The 20,359-nt window shown below is 46.0% G+C and overlaps 1 long non-coding RNA gene across 1 annotated transcript; it reads right to left on the minus strand.

Moving 5' to 3' along the window:
• Positions 1-3,599: 3,599 nt before the first annotated feature.
• On the minus strand, positions 3,600-10,646 carry LOC132657749 (uncharacterized). Its single transcript, XR_009596319.1, has 2 exons — positions 10,363-10,646; positions 3,600-9,902 (listed from the first exon to the last, which is right to left on the minus strand). It is a non-coding gene; the product is annotated as an uncharacterized LOC132657749 (long non-coding RNA).
• Positions 10,647-20,359: the final 9,713 nt, after the last annotated feature.

Below are 20,359 nucleotides of genomic sequence, written 5' to 3' on the forward strand. Positions count from 1 at the left end.
AAAAGACAAGAGGGCAGCAGAGGATGAGGTTGCTTGAAAGCATCACCTACTAAGTGGACGTGAATTTGAGCAGATTTTAGGAGATAGTGAAGAACAGAGAAACCTGGTGTGCTTCAGTCCATGGAGTCGCAGTCTGATATGATTAGCAACAGAACAACAACATTTAAAACTGACAAAATTACTGGGCCTAGGTGGCTTCACTGATTATTTCTGTGAAACACTTAAGAAATCATTCATCAGTTCACTTCAGTTGCTCAGTCGTATCCGACTCTTTGCGACCCCATGAATTGCAGCACGCCAGGCCTCCCTGTCCATCACCAACTCCTGGAGTTCACTCAGACTCACGTCCATCGAGTCGGTGATGCCATCCGGCCATCTCATCCTCTGTCATCCCCTTCTCCTCCTGCCCCCAATCCCTCCCAGCATCAGAGTCTTTTCCAATGAGTCAACTCTTCACATGAGGTGGCCAAAGTACTGGAGTTTCAGCTTTAGCATCATTCCTTCCAAAAGAAATCCCAGGGCTGATCTCCTTCAGAATGCTGGTTGGATCTCCTTGCAGTCAGGATACATAAATTTTTTCCAGAAAATACAGAAGAAAGGAACTACTTCCCAACTCATTTTATGAAGCCAATATTATAATTGCACCTGATAATGCAGCCATGAAATTAAAAGACACTTACTCCTTAGAAGGAAAGTTATGACCAACATAGACAGCATGTTAAAAAGCAGAGACATTACTTTACCAACAAAGGTCTGTCTAGTCAAAGCTATGGTTTTTCCAGTAGTTATGTATGGATGTGAGAGTTGGACTATAAAGAAAGCTGAGTGCCAAAGAACTGATGCTTTTGAACTGTGGTGTTGGAGAAGGCTCTTGAGAGTCCCTTGGACTGCAAGGAGATCCAACCAGTCCATCCTAAAGGAGATCAGTCCTGAGTGTTCATTGGAAGGACTGATGTTGAAGCTGAAACTCCAGTACTTTGGCCACCTGATGAGAAGAGCTGACTCATTTGAAAAGACCCTGATGCTGGGAAAGATTGAAGGCAGAAGGAGAAGGGGACGACAGAGGATGAGATGGTTGGATGGCATCACCGACTCAATGGAGGTGAGTTTGAGTAAACTCTGGGAGTTGGTGATGGACAGGGAGGCCTGGCGTGCTGTGGTCCATAGGGTCGCGAGGTCGGACATGACTGAGTGACTGAACTGAACTGAAACCAAACACATACATTATAAGAAAAGAATACTCCAGGCTGATATACTTCATTAACATTGGTGTATACGTCTTCAACAAAATACGAGCAAATTAATTCCAACAACAGATGACCAAATGTGGTTTTCCTGAGGAATGTTAGATTGGTTTAACATTTTAAAAATCAATGCAATTCATTTTGTTAATGGAATAAAGGAGAAAAATTCATATGACCATCTCAATAGATGCAAAAAGAAGCTTTTGACAAAATTCATCATTCATTTATGAAAAAGAGAAAACTCAGCAAACAAGGACTAGAAAGGAACATCTTGAGTACTGGGCTACACCTAACATCATACTGAATGTTTTCATTCTGAGGTCAGGAATAACAAGATTTCCACTCTCACCCCACTTCTATTTAACATTGTTTTGAATATCCTAGTCAATGCAATAAAGTAAGAAAATTTTAACACAGACATCTTGTTTAGGAAGAATTTTTTCCTTCAAAGATGACATAATATCATACAGGAAAATCCTAAGAAATGTTCAAAAGCCTACTAGAAATAATAAATGAATTTAGTAAAGCCTCAGAGTTAAATTCAGTATTAAAAACTCAGCTTTTTTGCATATTAGCAACAAACAATTGAAAAGTTGAGTTTTTAAAAATTGACAATGGCACCTAAAACCATGTAATTATATAGGACTAATTTTAACAATGGGGGCTTCTCTGGTGACTCAGTGATAAAGAATCCACCTGCCAATACAAGGGACTCACGTTCGATCCCTGAGTCAGGAAGGTCCCCTGCAGAAGGAAATGGCAACCCACTCCAGCATTCTTGCCTGGGAAGTCCCATGGACAGAGGAGCCTGGTGGGCTACAGCTCATGAAACTGCAAAGAGTTGGATACAATTTAGTGACTGTAAGTGTGTGTGTCTGTGAGTTTAGTCACTCAGTTGTGTCCAACTCTTTGAGATGCTTTGACTGTGGGATTCTCCAGTCAAGAATACCGGAGTAGGTTGCAATGCCCTTCTCCAGAGGATTGAACCAGCATATCTTGTGTCTCCCGCATTGCCGGTGGATTCTTTACCCACTGAATCATTGGGAAGCCTAAACAACATCAAATGTAACAATAGATTTTCAAGACTTTTATATTTAACACTATAAAACACTTGAGATAGACTAAAGAAGACCTAAATAAGTGGAGAAATATTCCATGTTTATTGATTGAAGATTCAATATAGTTAAAATGTCAACTCCTTCCAAGTGGATCTACAGATTCAAAACAATCCCAATGAAAAATGTCAGAGGGCTTTTATGTTTGGGTTGAATGGGACAAATTTACTCTAAAATTTATATGGAAATGTAAAGGTCTAGAACATCCAAAACAATTTTGAAAAAAAAAAAGGATGAGAAAAGTTGGAGGACTTGTGCTAACTGACTTCAAGACTTTTGGTAAAACGATAGTAACGAAGACAGCACGGGGTTTCCTTGGTGACTCAGTGGTGAAGAATCTGACTGCCAGTGCAAGAGACGTGAGTTCAGTCCCTCATCCGGGAGGATTCCACATGCTGTGGAGCAGCTAGGCCCAGAGCCACAGCTACTGAGCCCATGTGTTACAACTGCTGAGCTCTCATACCCAGAGTCCACGTACCGTGACAGGAGAAGCCACTGTAATGAGAAGCCCAAGCACCAAACTAAAGAGTAGCCCCGAACTTGCCCCGACTAGAGAAAAGCCTGTGTAGCAACAAAGACCCAGCCCAGCCAAAAAGGAATAAATAAATAACTTTCTTTAAAAAGGACAATTGGTGTCAGGATAGATGTATAGATAACTGGATATAGATTCTGAAAAACAGATCAGAACAGAAGTCCAGAAATAGACCCACACTTAAATAGTTACTTGATTTTTTTTTTTTCCTTTCAGTTACTTGATTTTTGACACAAGTTCTAAGGTTATTTGATTGGGAAAATGATAGTCTTTACAGAAAATGGTACCAGACCAATTGGACATGTGTAGGGGAAAAAAATGGCACCCCACTCCAGTACTCTTGCCTGGAAAATCCCATGGACGGAGGAGCCTGGTGGGCTGCCATCTATTGGGTCACACAGAGTTGGACATGACTGAAGTGACTTAGCAGCAGCAGGGGAAAAAAATCAGCTCAACCCTTATCTCACAACTTACACAAAAATTAACTTGAAATAGATTCATAGACCTAAATGTAAAATATAAAATGATAAAATCTACAGTAGTAAACTTAGGAGAAAATCTTTGTAAGCTGGTAGTAAGCAAAGATGAGTTGAATAAGACATATTTTCTTTTCATAAAAGACAGTTCTGACAAACTAGATTTTATCAAAATGAATAAAAAAACTTCTGCTTTCTGAAAGACACTGTCAAAAAATAAAAATTCAAGACATAAGTTGACAGTAAATGTTCTTAACACATGTCTTACAAAGGACTTCATAATATCTACAAATGGTTCAATAAGACAACCCAAAATGAAAATGGGAAAAAGATATGAACAGACATTTCACAGGCCAAGAAAGACATGAACAGATGTTCAACATTATTCATCATTAGGGAAATATCAATTAAGACCACAATAAGATACCACTAAACACCCACTAGGAGAAGGCAATGGCACCCCACTCCAGTACTCTTGCCTGGAAAACCCCAAGGACGGAGAAGCCTGGTAGGCTGCGGTCCATGGGGTCGCTAGGAGTCAGACACGACTGAATGACTTCACTTTCACTTTTCACCTTCATGCATTGGAGAAGGAAATGGCAACCCACTCCAGTGTTCTTGCCTGGAGAATCCCAGGGACGAGGGAGCCTGGTGGGCGGCAGTTAATGGTGTTGCTGAGGGTCGGACAAAACTGAGCGACTTCACTTTCACGCATTGGAGAAGGAAATGGCAATCCACTCCAGTGTTCTTGCCTGGAGAATCCCAGGGACGGGGGAGCCTGGTGGCCTGCCATCTATGGGGTCACACAGAGTCGGACACGACTGAAGCAACGCAGCAGCAGCAGCAGCAAACACCCACTAAAATGGGTTAAAATTAAAAAGACTGACCATACCAAGTTTTGGTAGAGCAAGTAGAACTCTTTTATATTTCAGAAGTATAAAATGGTTCAATTTGTTTGCAAACAGCCTAGCAGTTTTCATAATAGTGTTAAACATATACTTATACATGAATCAGTGATTCCACACATATAGATTTACCTAAGAAACAGCAAAATGCATATACATAACAAATATGGGCACACAAATGTTCACAGCAGCTTTGTTCATAATAGCCCTATTGGAAATAAACGTGTAACAGATTTCCTAGAAAAATAAATTGTGTTATATCCATACAATGGAATACTACTCAGCAATAAAAATTATGTACCTGTGACAGCATGGATGAAAGTCAAAACCACAATGCTGAACAAGAAGAAGCCAGAAGTCTATCTATGTGCCATATATTTTATTGATATGAAATCTGGAAAAGTTAAGCTCATTTATAGTGACAGAAAGTTGATGAGTCATTGCCTAGGGCTGGAGAGTAGGAAGGCAGTTTGTCTGGGCACGTATGAGGTAACATTCTGTGTTTTCTTTTGGGGGCAGGGTTACATGGTTGTATACATTTGTCAAAATACGGCAGGCACTACACTTCAAATGGGTGCATTTTATTGTGTGTAAATTATGTCTCAATCCATTTGAATTAAGAAGTATAGGAAAATAATTTTGTCATTGAGGTTACAGAAGGATTTTTTGGAATAAAATAGAAAAATTACAAACCACAAAAGAAAGAGAGACTTTTACCACATTAAAATTTTAAAGTTCTGCACATCAAAAGACACCACTAGCAATGTTAAAAACCAAACCAAAATAAACAAAAAAAGCCACAGTCCAGTCAAAAGAAAACCCAAGTCCACAAGCTTGGAGGAGATATTCACAACCCTATAACAACAACAACAACAACAATCATATCCAGAGTATTTCACAAACTGTTATAAATAAGAAAAATATGAATAATCTAATAGAAACAAGTCAGGATATCATCAGGCAAATCATAGGTGAGAAAAAAAAGAAGAAAGTCCATAAATATGTGAAAAGATATTCAAGCTTACTATTAAATAGGGCAACATAAATAAGAATGGCAAAATGACATCAGCTGTTGGAAGGATGTTAGAAATGGGAGCAGTTCTGTGTTCCCTGTGGGAGTGTACCTTCACAGCAGAATTTGGAGGTGAATTGGGCAAGAACTCAGCAAGCTGAAGCTACATTCCCCAGAGTGCCCAAGGCTGGGTGCACAAGGAAATTCTAAAATGTGTTACCTGCAGCATTGTCTATTAGCCCCAAACTGGGACTACCCTAAACTTTCATTAACTGAGCAATGGATAAATAAAATGTAGTACATGTATACACATGGCTGATCCACATTATTGTACAGCAGAAACTAACACATTATAAAGCAATTATATTCCAATGAAAAAATGTAGTACAATCATATGATGAAATATATTCAGCAATTAAAATGAATAACCTAGATCTGGACACATCACCACGCTATACATTTCATATATATAGAGAGAGATGGTGGAAAAGCAAGCTACAAAGCCCCAGAAAGGGAGGTGCTTAGCAGGACCCTGAGAGGGGCGTCCCCACTTTATAGAGATAAAAGGGGGACCTGCTGGGCGATAAGGCATTCCCCCAGACTGGGACTTCCCAACAGAGACCTGGTCCAAGCTGTTCACCAGCAATGCAGGTCTTTTGAATGTGTGGGATGCTGCTGCTGGCCTCCCGTCTCACCCATGGCAATAAGACATGAACAAGTGCCGGAAAGCGTTGTGATCCCACACAACCCGCGCTGCAGAATTCCAGATGAGCAGGCCCACAGGGCCTCCTGCGCCACACCACATCACAACCTCGCCTCCGTGTTTCTTCTCCACTCCCATTCCACTTACTTAGGCTCCACAGACTTGCTTTGAGGTTTGACACTTTCACGTTTTTAATATAAATTCAGATTCTTAAGACACTAGCATCAAATAGGAAGAAAAAGAAAAAATAAAAAGCTACTTCCTAGTTTCCCAACTGCCCTTTGTCTCCAAAAACGACATGCATAGAAGAGTAGCTTGTATGTTGAAAACTTTTAACTCAAAGAGAAATCTGCTTCTTTTCCTTCCCATGCACTCTGACCTCAATAATCCCAAATGAGTTTGTGGATGGAGCCTCGTTGTGATTTTAAACATGTGACTTCTGATCCCCCTTCTGAGGCTGGGGTGTAGGAAGGTGGGGCATGGGCATGACTGCAGTTTGTCTCTGAACAGGACCCTACCTGAGTCTTTGTCTGTCTTCTGTGGGGAATATAAAAAGCAACAGAATCTGTTTGCCCAAGCAACAGGATGGGCAAAGCAGATGAAGGCCCTTTTTTGTACCCATCAGAGAACACTACTGAGAAATGAGACCCACTTCCCCTTCTCCGGAGAGCCAAGCCTGCTCCTTTTGGCCTTCCACATCCTCTTTACCTGGCTCTCCACCCTCAGGGCTGGCCCAGGTGGTCCGCATTAATGGGCTCCTTTGCCTCTGGCTTTTAGTGGGGGTTCAGCCCCCAGGGATTCTCCGGCTCAAGATTGGAAAGAGAGAGGGCATTTATCCCTTATGGGGCCACCCTTGCTAAAGGTTACTGCCCAGAGGAGCTTCACACAAGCCCACTCACAACCAGCTTCTTGTGACAATATCCTAACAGTGAAATAAACCTTCATTGTCATCGTCTTAGCAATCTCTCTCCATTAAGAAGAAAACTTGGTCCTTCCTCCTCCTGCATCTTTCTCCTTTACTTTCACATGGAACACTTCTCACGCTTCTGGTCACCAGATGTGTGTGTGTGGTGGGGGCCGTGGGGTGGGGGGTGGGGGTTCCCACAACAAGCAAGTCTGCACCATCAGCTGGATGTCCTACCATTTAACTCAGTTCTGCCACAATCAACCTGAAGATATTGTCAGATCCCACGGTTAAGGGCTCAGTCTCACAAGGCTGCCCCACCCCCTACCCTACCTTCAGATGCCGGTTGCAAGTCCGGGTTGCCACCTGTGCTTCTGACGGATCAGCTATAAATCAGAAGCTCCCACGACCCTCTCTTTGTTGTTACTGTTGTTCAGTCGCTAATTTGTGCCCAAATTTGTGACCCCATGGACTGCAGCACTCCAGGCTTCACTATCTCCCAGAGTTTGCTCAAATTCATGTCCATTGAGTCCATTCGTGTTAGGTACTGCCTCATTCTCTGCCACCCCCTTCTCTTTTTGCCTTCAATCTCTCCCAGCACTGGGGTCTTTTTCAGTGAGACAGCTCTTTCAATCAGGGGGCCAGAGTATTGGAGCTTCAACTCTAATAATCCACAACCCTCTCTTTGGGCTCAAATAATTTGCTAGAGCAGCTCACAAAACTCAGGGAAGTGGTTACTTACATTTACCAGGTTATAAAAGGATATGATAAATATGATGAGCAGCCAGATATAGAGACACGCGGGGCAAGATCCAGGAGGGTCCCAAGTCCAGGAGCTCCTGTGTCCGTAGAATTAGGGTGCTTCACCCTCCTGGTATGTGGATGTGTTCACCAACATGGAAGTTCTCTGAACCCTGTACTTTTGGGATTTTTTGTGGTGGCTTCATCAGACAGACATGATCTATCATTAACTTCATTTTCTTCCTTTTCAAGAGAATCAGGGGCGGGGCTGAAAATTCCAAGCTTCTAATCATGGCTTGATCTCTCTGGTGGCCAGTTGTCATCCAGGAGCACCGCCTCCCACCCCCAGCCCCGCCCAGAGTCACTTCATTAGAACCAAAGACACTCCTATCACCCAGAAAATTACCAGGGCTTCAGGAACCTCATGACAGGAACCAAAGGCAAAGACCAAAACATACTTTCTGTTATCTCACACTCTCTGTCTCCTTCCACTCATTCATTTACAGCATCTATTTATGCAACACCCATCATGTTCTCAGCATTGGGAGGCTGACAAGGAGGAGCTGGATGCAGTTCCTGCCTTCCTTAGAACGTGATGTGTCTGGGAGAGAAGTGCAGGTACAGAGCTGGGATGGTCACAAGGAGAGGAGGGTTGGGCATTCCTAGGTAGTAATTTCAGGCACTCGAGATTCAGAGCAGTTGCCTCACCCGCAACTTCTACAAGTGCCTCGGCACTGGAGGCACGTGTACAAGTTGGAAAACAACCCCTTCCCTTCCCTATTGAGGATTACGGTCTACGAGGGGGTATGCGGGCTTCCCTGGGGGCTCAGTGGGTAAAGAATCTGCCTGCAATGCAGGAGACCCCAGTTTGATCCCTGAGTCAGGAAGATCCCCTGGAGAAGGAACCCACTCCAGTATTCTTGCCTGGAGAATCCCATGGACAGAGGAGCCTGGTAGGCTACAGATCATGGGATTACAAGCGTCGGACACGACTTAGGGACTAAACCACCACCACTACAGGGGAATGTCGGCTGAGTGGGGCTGTCTGATGAGGAAGGATTTCTGGTGGGGAAGCAGCCTGTTGGCACAGGGGAGAGTGGGGAAGGAGGGAGTCCTCTAATGCTCTATCACACCAGGAAGGGGCTCCTTTAGTGAAAGGCCTTGAAAGTGTTTACAAAATAGAGTGGCTTCAAATAATACGAAACACTGCTCCTGAGTCACCCGGAGACTAATCAGCTCCTACATGCGTGTGTTTGCTCAGCATGTACGACTCTTTGCGACCCCATGGGCTGCAGCCCGCCAGGCTCCTCCATCCATGAGATTTCCCAGGCAAGAATACCGGAGAGGGTTGCCATTTCCTTCTCTAGGGGATCTTCCTGACCCAAGGATCGAACCTATGTCTCCTGCATTGGTAGCAGGTTCTTTACCACTGAGCCACCAGGGAAGCCCGACCCGTTTCTAACTAGTATTCAATGACTAGGACGTTACCACCTGGTTCCCCAGGAGCCTTGGGACCAGCTCCATAAGAAACACCTGTAAGTGGACCCACAAGTGATGCATACGGGCGGCCTTCTTGGGAGAGCGTGGCCCACTCTTCCTTTTCATTCAACCCAACAGCAAAACCAGTAGTCACAAACCAAACTACCAATGAATGTTACCCCCCAGACCAAGTCCCTGCCCTGCAGGTCCCCTGCCTTCAGCCCAGCATGAAACCATCTGTCAGAGGTGCAGAAGGAACTCCACAAGGAGGAGGTGACCCCTTCAATGGAGGGGATCAGTGGGGTGGAGAAAGAATGGCGCCCCGAGGCCAGGTGGAGTTTGGAGAGGTGGTAGTAATAGGAAGCATAATCACGATGATGATCGACGCATCACAGCTAATCATCAGTAGCTGTGGCTCAGGTGCTGGGCTAAGGGCTTTGTGTGAATCTGTCCCTCAGTCCTCTCTGAAATCTGCAGGGGAGACACTGAGGAAACTGAAATGAAACAGGCAAGTTACCTGCCTGAGGTGACTCTGGGGTGTGTACTCTTCACACCAGTGCCATGTGGACTTGAGGGCTTCCCAGCTGGCTTCGTAGGTAAAGAACCTACCTGCAATGCAGGAGGCACGGGTTCGATCCCTGGCCTGGGAAGACTCTTGGAGGAGGGCATGGTAACCCACTCCAGTATTCTCGCCTGGAGAATTCCACGGACAGAGGAGTCTGGCGGGCTGCAGTCCGTGGGGTCGCACAGAGGTGGACACGACTGAAGCAACTGAACACACACACACATACCTGCGCAGAGAGCACAGCATAGGTGACGACTGTGGTCAGGAGTGGGCAGCACAAAGCGGGTTTGGAGATGGGCAGGAAGCCAGTTCAGCCAGGGCAGAGGCTGGGTGAGGGGCGCTGAGGAGCCCTCTGGTGAGTGCTTCCAGGGTCAGGGCTGGAGGGGGAGGTGGGGGGGAGGGGGAGACCCCAGGAGGGCAACCCTGCTGGCTGTGGCGCTTCAGGCAGAAGTGGCTGCCTCGTCAGCCCCTTTTCATTCACATAAAGCTGTGTTTGTTTCCATTTATCTGCTTGGCTTTTCAGCCAAGATGCTGTTAGAAAAACATATTGCTCTAATTTAATCCACATGTGCATCCCCAGGACAGACTCTAAAAGGAAACTTCAGGTCCTGAGTCTCAGGCCCAAAGCTCCAGCCCTGTGGATGTGGCAGGGAAGGGTTGTGGCCTTGGGACTGACCCACACTCACCTTTCAGGGTCCCCCTGAGCAAGTCTGTACCCTGCTGTGTCCTGAGCAAGTAGGAGAGGCGTGTCATGGGAAAGCAGGCTTGCAAGGAAGCCTCTATGGCTTGTACCCTGTAGGACAGAGCGGGCAGAGGGACTGGGCATGAGAGGTTTGACTTCCCATCACCTTCTTCTTCTCCCTTCCCCAGGAACAAGGTCTCAAAAGTCAAGCAGAGGTGACATGAGGTAATTTACCCGATTGCTCGGGGGAGATGCTGTCTGCAGGATGGACCCGGGCCCGGGCTCTATGATGTGGCAGAAGAACACAGGTGATATATACGTTATCTAAAAATGTGATACAGGTGAACTTACTTACAAAACAGAAGCAGACTCACAGACATAAAAAACAGACTTATGGTTATCAAAGGTGAAAGTGGGGAGGGATACATTAGGAGTTTGGGATTAAAATTTATACATTTATGTACATAAAGTAGATAACTATAGCACAGGAAACTATACTCAATCTCTTGTAATGGAAAAGAATCTAAAAAAAGACTATATAGGGCTTCCCTGGTGGTCCAGTGGTAAAGAACCTACGTTGCAAAGCGGGGGACACCAGTTCGATCCCTGGGCGGGAAAGATCCCATATAGTACCGGACAATTAAGTCTGTGGCCACAATACTGAGCCCGTGCTCTAGAGGCCTCAAGCCCTAGAGCCCGTGCTCCGCACCAAAGAGCCACCAAAATGAGAAGCCCGTGCACCGCAACTTGAAAGTAACCCCAGACACTGCAACTAAAGAAAGCTCGCGTGCAGCAGTGAATACCCAGTACGGCCAAAATAGGTAATTATTTGTTAATTTTTAAATGAAGAATACATAAATATATACACGTATAACTGAATCACTGCTGTACACCTGAAGGAACATAACGTTGCAAATCAATTATATTTCAATTTTTTTTTTAAAAAAAGAGCAAGAACAGATGAAATCTGTGCCAACACCTGGCTGTGTGTTGTGGGCCATAGTTTCAGAAACTGGTCTCGCAGCCCCACCTCGCTGGCAGGAAGCCAGCAGGGAACAAAGCCAGGGCACTCATTTCAATACTGCCTTCAAATTCTGCTTCCGTCACAGAACTTATTTTGAATATAATTATTTGGAGGAACCCGTTGTCACAAATCAGGAAACAGGACCTCTCGCACACAGATGTTTACTCCTGACTGGGACAGGAGACACAGCATAGGAGGACAGAGCCTAAGCGCCTGACTTCGACTCAGAGTCTAGGCCCTTTGGGTGGCTTCTGCGTCAGGGTCTCAGTGAATGAATGAATCCACACAGAAACGCTGCTCCTCCTTCCCCAAGTCGGCCACCTCTGGAGTTGTTCCCTCTACTCCAAAACTTACTGTCTACTTGGTCTGGCCTTGGATTCCAAGCAAAGGCACATTTAGACACCTGTATGTAAAGAAACTGATGTCTGAGGCAGCACGGGAACATTCACACAAGCTTACACCTGGGACCCCTTTCACACGTGGTTTCCGAGAGTTGGGCCCACCCTTTAGCGAGGAAGGGCCAGGACCTGCCCTCAGAACCCGTGTGGGTGGCAACTTAGAGGACGTGGCTGGGAAGATGGGATTTGGACAGCTAATGAATTTTTTGGAATTATACTAAAATGCATTCCATCAGAAGCAGCAGAGGAAATGAAACCAGTATGTGAGAATATCAGCATGGAATGGGTTTCCATTTACTGTCCACAGACTGGAGAACAGTCCTTGTTCATGTCTCTGACCAGGCTGTCTCAGCAGGGTCCCCTCTGCCAACAGGGCTCCCTGGGGTCTTAGACTGAAAGTTTTGAAAGCTCCTGGCCACCGACTACACCTCTCAATCTGAAGACAGGGGTCTGGATGCAGCCCGGAGGTTGCTATCAGGAGCCTCCTTTAGGATGGAAGGGTCTAGGAGACCTTCCTGAGCATGGCGGGACCCCAAGCACCCCTCCCTAGATGGGCAAGGTGAGGGACATCATTCTGGATTTCTCAAGGACTGGTGTCCAGGGCAGGCTCGAGCCTGTGGCCCTGTAGGGGTGACTTAGCCCAATTCCTGGCCAATTCTTTGATGATCTTCACACAAAGGAGCTAGTGGGCTACCACGGTGGGAGCCATTTAGCAAGAACCCAGGGCCAAGAGCAGGCAGAGGGCACAGACCCAGAGGCTAGACCAGCACACATTCAGCCCTGCGCTGCTGGATGGATCCAAAGTGAAGGTCCATGCGCGCAGCTGAGAGCTCACCACCTGGGGGGTAAAGGCAAGGAGGCCCCCAGACGCAACATCAGATCTAGTACCAGAAACAAGCCACCCACTTAGACTCCAAGGAGAAAACCTGGCCCCTCGTCAACTCCGGGCACCCGGAGTCAAACGGCACTTTACTTCCTTATTGGTGCCTCAGACAGTAAAGAATTTGCTTGTTGTTCAGGAGATCCTGGTTCAATCCCTGGGTCGGGAAGATCCCCTGGAGAAGGGAATGGCAACCCACTCCAGCATTTTTGGCTGGAGAATTCCAAGGACAGAGGAGCCTTGTGGGGGCTACATTCCGCGGAATCATGAAGTGTTGAACATGACGGAGCAACTAACACTTTCACGCCCTTTACTTCCTTATTGCGGCTGTGCTGAAATGTTGGTTTATCAGATTGGTCTTTCCCAGGTCCAGTGACCAATCTTTATTGGAAGGAAACCACCTTTCACCATTAACAAAGTTGGTGACAGCGATACAAATGTGCTCCCTGCTCACAGACATCAAGGCCACCCAGGTTCCTCTGGTAGAAACTTTCTTAGGGCTTGACAAGAATTTGATGTGATTCTTTTTCCTGTGAAGGGCTGGGCCTCTCGACACAATGCTATATAGTAACCCTATAATCTTGGGCCTCAGTCAAAACATATTTCAACATCATATTCTGGTCAATAAATGAATGTTATTTTAAAACAATTTACTATGGCTTTTTTTTTTTTTTTTTAAGAGGGTGAGAGAACAGAATTTCTTGGGGCTAGATTTCTCCTTGCCCCTAAGTGGTTCTCTCTACCAGAAAGGCTGTGTCATATGCTCAGGTCATAATTAACCACAGCGCTGCTTGGGAGAAAGGGACAATGAGAGGGCATTTGACAAAGAGTTAACAGATGTCATTTCAGAGGCGGCTGGCCCGCTGCTGCTGGGTCATTTGGTGGATGGAAGCTGATTTTGCTGCTGTCGTAAACAGAGAGTGGTAATAATTATATGCAGGCTGCATTAGGCATAACAGATTGGATGTATAACATTCTGCTAAAAGCCAGCTCGTATCCTGTTTCTCGACATACAATGGAAACGACCCCTGGTTCCTAGTTTTGAAAGTCGTCTCCCAGGATTCTTAGACTTTCTGATTGAGAAATAGGTCATGTTCTTTTGGGGCTAATTCTGCCGAGGTCCGGGGACGGCAGAGATCTCTGCCCTAGAACAAGTACGGGCACACTTCAGCGAGCCAGCATCACCGCCCCGCCGAGTCGCCTTTTTCCATTTGAAAAATGAAAGAATTAAATTCAAAACAAACAACTTCAATTTAACACCAAACTACAGGATAACCAATCTTAAAAATGTCACAGCGTAATGGATCTTAATACCCACAGAAAACACAAAAACAGCACCATTGTTCCCCAGCAAGGCAGAGCAACCTCGTAGAATTTCAGTGAAGGAGAAAGAAGGGAAAAACACCTTATTACTTCCAACCCCTGCGAGCCATTTTGGTCTCCAAAGGTTTTAGGCTGCCCGAGGCCGTGTGTCTGCAGTGTTTCGGGAAATGACTTGCCTTTGCACGAACGCTGCTCGGTTCTGCAGCGAGGCTGCCTGCCCCGGAGCTGCGCCGCTCCATTTCTGGTTAACTCTTCCTTCCCGGGCCCGCCGCTCGCAGGAGCAGTGTGGACAGGGCTGGCGGCGGGCGGTCAAGGCCCAGGGACGCCAAGGCCATGGCTACTCGGCCTCCTGCAGGGCAGCCAGGGACTCGCCCAAACCGGAGCCGCTTCTCAAAGGTGGCAGCTCTGGCAGAAAGGCCAGTTATTCCCTTTGCTCTTTGGAGAATCGATCTTCGAACTAAGCTATAAAGCAGCTGTCATGAAACACAACACGGCTGAAGCCAGGGGACAGAAGTGGGACTTTGTGGGCCAAGACTGGCTGATCCAGCCTCTAGGGACCCTGGGTAGGAACAGCTCACTGTCTCTGCCACCGGCCGGGCAGGACTGTCTTCTGGTGAGTGTGGTGCCAGCAGGCTCCGGCCTGTTCCCAAAGCAGGACTTGGGGTCAAGGACACTGGCCTCCCCCACTGACTGAGGGAAGCAGAGGAAGAGAAACACATTGGGACTGCACATCTGAGCAGGGAGACAGGCAGCAAACCGCTTAGCACTTAAGAGGTTAACACAATTCCTAAGTGTTCGGCAATCACTGCAATTTAGTGCCATTTCGATTATTACACAATAAACAGACCATGTTGTCTGGAAGCAAATTTTTATGAGTATAGCTGAAGGGGCTGCAACTTATTTAGCTGCTGAAACTCGAAGGGAAAGAGCGTTTCCGAATGCTAACACCACAGATCAGAAACCCAGGTAGCAGCAAAGGGTTATGCTTAGGTCACAGCTCCGGCAACACTATACCCTGACCTTTTCAAATGAGGGTGTCGTTAGAAGGCAACCAAGTTCAGCCAAGTGTTCTTTAAACAGAACCATGTTAATAACAATATTGTTGAGTTTCAGAGTGAAAGATTTGGGAATTTTCAGAAACATGTTATGTTCAGGAAAGAACATCATGTTAACATGGGCTGGGAATATGTAAACCGTTTTGCCTGTCTCAAATATACATTACACACACACACACACACATGCGCACACACACACATGCACACATACACGGAGGTACGCATGCACACCAAAAACAGCCAATTCATAGATACTAGCCATGGCTGTATTCTACAGGTGAAAAGTTAAAGTGTTAGTTGCTCAACTGTGTCCGACTCTTTGCGACCCTATGGACTGTAGCCAACCAGGCTCCTCTGTCCATGGAATTCTCCAGGCAAGAATACCAGAGTGGGTAGCTGTTCCCTTCTCCAGGGGATCTTCCAGACCTAGGGATTGAACCTGGGTCTTCTGCATTGCAGGTGGATTCTTTATTGTCTGAGCCACCAGGGAAGCATTTTAGAGGTACTTGGGTGTAATGCGCACAAGGAGATCAAATTCCTAATATAACAAGGATGGAAACATTTAACCTGGAAAAGGGGGTTGGAGGAGAGGCTGAGACCCTCCAAGTCTGTGCAAAGTCTCACTGCACACAGAACTTCAAGGGGCCCTTGTCCTTCCCACCCCACCCTCCACCCCACAAGGCATGCAGAAGTTCAGATCCAGGGAGGAGGACAGCCCTGCCCCAGCTCCACCATGGAGGAAAGAAATCACCCCAGATGCACTTCAGGACTCTTGGTTCAAATGGGCACATATGCACACAGCCTTTGTTTACACTAAGGCTTGCCAAGGCCTCTCACCTTCACAAGATGTCTGAAGCAACTAAGCATGGAGGTTGTTCTTCTTACCCCCAGTTAACAGATGAGATGACTGAGGCTCTGCCCAAGAAGCAGCAGCTTTGTTAGCACCCCAACAATGCTCTATCTCAGGAACTCCTCCCTGAATCCCAGAAGGAAGGTATAGGCTCCCTCCTTTAGGAGAACTGGCTGGACAAGCTTGTAGCAAACCACTGACCCAAAGAGCCTGGGACCCCTCACTACACAGGGTCCCTGGGACCCAAGGAGCTTAATGTGGGCAGCATGGGGGCAGGGCAAAGCTACAGAGGTCCACCCTAATCCCAGGAAGTGAGGAAGGTGCCTGCTGCTGACAGAGATGGGATGAGGATTATGGGAACATAGCCTCTGCCTTGTGACTGGCAGGGCCCCTCGTGTTCAGGAGGCTGGGCTGGATCCTCAGGCTGCCTGGGCCCAGCTAGTAAACAGTATGTGGTGCAGAAAGGAGGTTCTAGCTGCTGACACCGGAGAAGGCAATGGCGCCCCACTCCAGTACTCTTGCCTGGAAAATCCTGTGGATGGAGGAGCCTGGTGGGCTGCAGTCCATGGGGTCACGAAGAGTTGGACACAACTGAGCGTTTTCACTTTCACTTTTCACTTCCATGCATTGGAGAAGGAAATGGCAACCCGCTCCAGTGTTCTTGCCTGGAGAATCCCAGGGACGGCGGAGCCTGGTGGGCTGCCGTCTATGGGGTCGCACAGAGTCAGACACGACTGAAGCGACTTAGCAGCAGCAGCAGCAACAGCTGCTGACACCAGGAAAGAGTTTCCACTCCACCTTTTTCAGATCAGCCTCCGGACTGCTGAAATCTTACCTTTAGGACAGCAGGAGTGCTCAAATGCAGGAGGGCACATGCGTGCCTGCCAAGTCACTCAGCCACGTCCCGCTCGTTGCAACCCCGCGGACTGCAGCCCACCAGGTTCCTCTACCCATGGGCTTCTCCAGAAGAGAATATTGGAGTGGGTTGCCATGCCCTCCTCCAGGGGATCTTCCCGACCCAGGGATTGAACTCGCTCTCTTCTGTCTCCTGCATTGGCAGGCAGGCTCTTTACCACTGCCAGTACCTGGGAAAGCCCATTGGAGTGCACAAGAATCCTCACATACTGGATTGCACCTGTTCAAAACACAATTCTGATGAAGTAGGTCTTGAGCGGGGCCCAGGGACTCAGTAAACAGGCTGCTCAGGTAAGTCACATAACAGGTGGTTAGAGGAGCACAGTTTGGGGAACCCCAATTTGGGGTAACATTTCTTTGTGTGTGCAGCATCCTACCTAGTGATAAAAGAACTTTTCATGTACTGAGGTAGGGGGAAGTCATTCTGGCTTATATATGAATTAACTTGCCCTGTATGCTAACTAAAACAGCCTGTTTATGGCCTATCAAACATACATTATACATCTGCTTTCAGTATTAAGGAAAGGGTACATTGGCCAGAAATAAAGAATGTCCATATTAAAAATAAAGATGAAAAAGCCTTCCTTCCTGGGACACCAGTGCTGGTCCTCCTTCCACAATAAGACTCCCTCCCCAGGTGCCAAGGCCATACTGACTAGCTGTGTACTGCTGATCTATTTTTTGGACACCTTGAAGGAATGTATCCCTGCCTTGTTTAATGTTCTTTGTTCTGACGAGATGCAAAGCTGTGCTGAAAACCATGCTTCTCCAGAGCAGTCCCTCAGAGTGAGCTGAGAGGCCGGCTTCTAGATGATAGTTTGACTCAAATAAACTCTTTTCTATTCCTATCATAGATTGTTTATTGATTCTTTTAGTCCATACTAGGTCTTTCAAAAACGCTTATGCTCCGGGGAGGGGTAGCTTATTCAGTTCCTGACATGAGTTTATGAGATACTCTCAACCATCCTCCAATCTGTCCATCCATCCATCCGTCACCAATCCAGCCATCCATCGTTCTGCTCAGCGGATCTTTCTTGAACACCTGTTCTGTGTCAAGCCATGTTCTAGGTGCTGGAGCGATAGAAAGAGGTCTCAGTATGCAGAGGAGGGAGCAAATCTTAAAGGGGGCTAATGACTCAGAAAGGGGACACCACTGTGGGAGATGCAGAGATGGGTGAGCCTACCACGACTGCACACACTGTTGGCCCTGGGCATGGGGTCTCACAGCAGGCCCTGTGTTGCTTGGACCACGATAAAAGACGGCTCACGGCACAGTTTGAACCCTAAGGCACTAATCATCTCCTTGAGAGGTCTCTTCTTGCTGTCTCAGAGAGAAAAAATGTACACCATCCTTGCACAGTGAGAGAGAGGAGGCATGGGCAGGAAGGGAAACAGGTACAGGAGGGGGATGACAATGGCAGCCACAAAAAGACTCTGCAGAAATTCTGCATGCAGGGCCCCTTTAGAGACCCAGGTTGAGCCTATTCGGAGCCCAGAAGCCACCAGACTTACAGACTCTTATCCTCATGCTCCGGCTCTATTTTGAATTCTCTTGGAAACACTATAACTGGCCATTTGAAACAACCCTAGTAATTATAAAGCCATCATCCACGTGGTCCAGTCTCAGGGAAGAGTCTCAGATGAAACACCATCGACCAACCTAAAGGTAATTTCAAAATAAGCCAAGTTCAACCCTCACACTTATCTAACAGTCTGAAGGAGATAACAGATTACAGCACCACTTGGGAACCTGTCTCTTCTCTCCTGCTTTCTCCCTGGAGTACTGCGGTGGCCCCATCTTTCCTACCCTCCTCAACACTATCCCCCGGACCTCTCGCTCTCTAGCCTGACCTTCTCTCCCTCTCTTTTCTTTCTGATCCTGCTGTCAAAACCCCCAAGGGACTGGCCTGCTTGCCCAGAGAGGGAAGTTGCTGCATGATGGTGAGGCCCTTGCACCTATCTGAAAAATGGAGACAATAGCATGACCTCATGAGTTTGTGGTAAGAATCAAATTATTTAAATAAAGCTTTTCATAAAGTAATTGGTATATAGTGGGCAACTGATGAATAACGTCCCCCACATGAAAACTTAAATGTAGGGAGAACATAGTAGATTTTGTTTCAGAAGAATTTATTATTTTACATAAAATGATTCTACACATTATAAATTTGGAGAGAATGTTCTCATAGTTTATGGCAAGGAGAACTGGAGAGTACAGTTACTATTATGCAATGTTTTTCCCTTCAATAATTCCCATACCGATAGTCTAATGAAAATGGGTTCCCAAAATTCTGCATTTTTCTCATGTGTGTCTGTGCTAGCATTTATGTTATATTCTGAATTAACAAACATCAAACGCTAAAAAATTACATATGCATAAAAATGGGGAAAGGAATTTACATCTTTTGTAAGTCTCAGTGGGAACATAGTCAAACCTCTAGCCCTACCAGATACTCCCAGCTGAAACCACATGGTAATTTTGGAAGAGGGGAGCATTAATGACTACAAAACAAAAAGAAGGCTATTTGGGCATGTGCTAAAAAAAAAAAAAAGCCTTAAATCAGGTTATCGTTATCACTGGATATTGACTAATGAATATCATTCTCAATAAAGAACCTTCTGGCTTACTAATGTTCTTTCTGTTAAAATAGCATTCAAATCATTTATATGATGCAAAGTTAATGCCAACCCCAAACAAAATAAAGAAAGGAAAGAATGTCAAAAGAACAAACTTTTAAACTCTGCACTTTTTATTATTAGATGCTATTCCTAACTTGTTAAAATTGATCAAATAGAAAGCTGTGAAAAGAGAAAAAATTAAGCCAACTAGAAAAGTGTGACTTGGATTTAATATTTTATAATTGCCAAGGGACATACTGAGATCAATGAATTTTTGCCTGAGATGAACGTCAGAAAGAGATGTACTTCAGTCTTTTAGGGAACATTGGTCTATTTAATTCCTGTGTCTGATGCATGTGAAATAGGCCTGCCTTGGCCTTCTTTCTTTGCCAGGGGCACTGCCAGCAGCGAACATTACCACTTTTAATAGGCCGCTGTCTGAGGAGTGGCAAGGGATCCGATAACCCATCGACTCTAATGGATCTGCCTGTTTATTCACTTACACCTTTTTTTCCAGCTAATTTTAGTTTTGCATGCTGAGTTGTTTCACTTTGAATTAAATGAAAAGAAACAAAGGAAAAAGCCCGTGCAGCTAATAAACCATGATTATATTCATCATGGCCCCTTCTCGACTGGCTCCTCCACATACCAGGTACCCCATCAGAGAACAAATTCACTGTGGCATTTTTTCCACTTGTTGACAAAATTAATATTTTATACATGCTCAAATTCAGAGGAAAGATGAGATTATTCAAATCACTTGACGTAAAACACACTGTTGTTTATAGCAGATCTAAATGCCCAGCCTCGGGCCCCAGACGTCCTCAGATTTCACACACCCGGTCAGTGACTTTTCCTGCCTGGGGACTCACCCCAGAGCTCTCTGCAGGGTCATACAAACAGGACAAATGCCCAGATGCTTTGCTTTGTCTAATGA

Source organism: Ovis aries, chromosome 14 (genome assembly GCF_016772045.2).
Source record: "Ovis aries strain OAR_USU_Benz2616 breed Rambouillet chromosome 14, ARS-UI_Ramb_v3.0, whole genome shotgun sequence".
Lineage (NCBI taxonomy): Eukaryota > Metazoa > Chordata > Mammalia > Artiodactyla > Bovidae > Ovis > Ovis aries.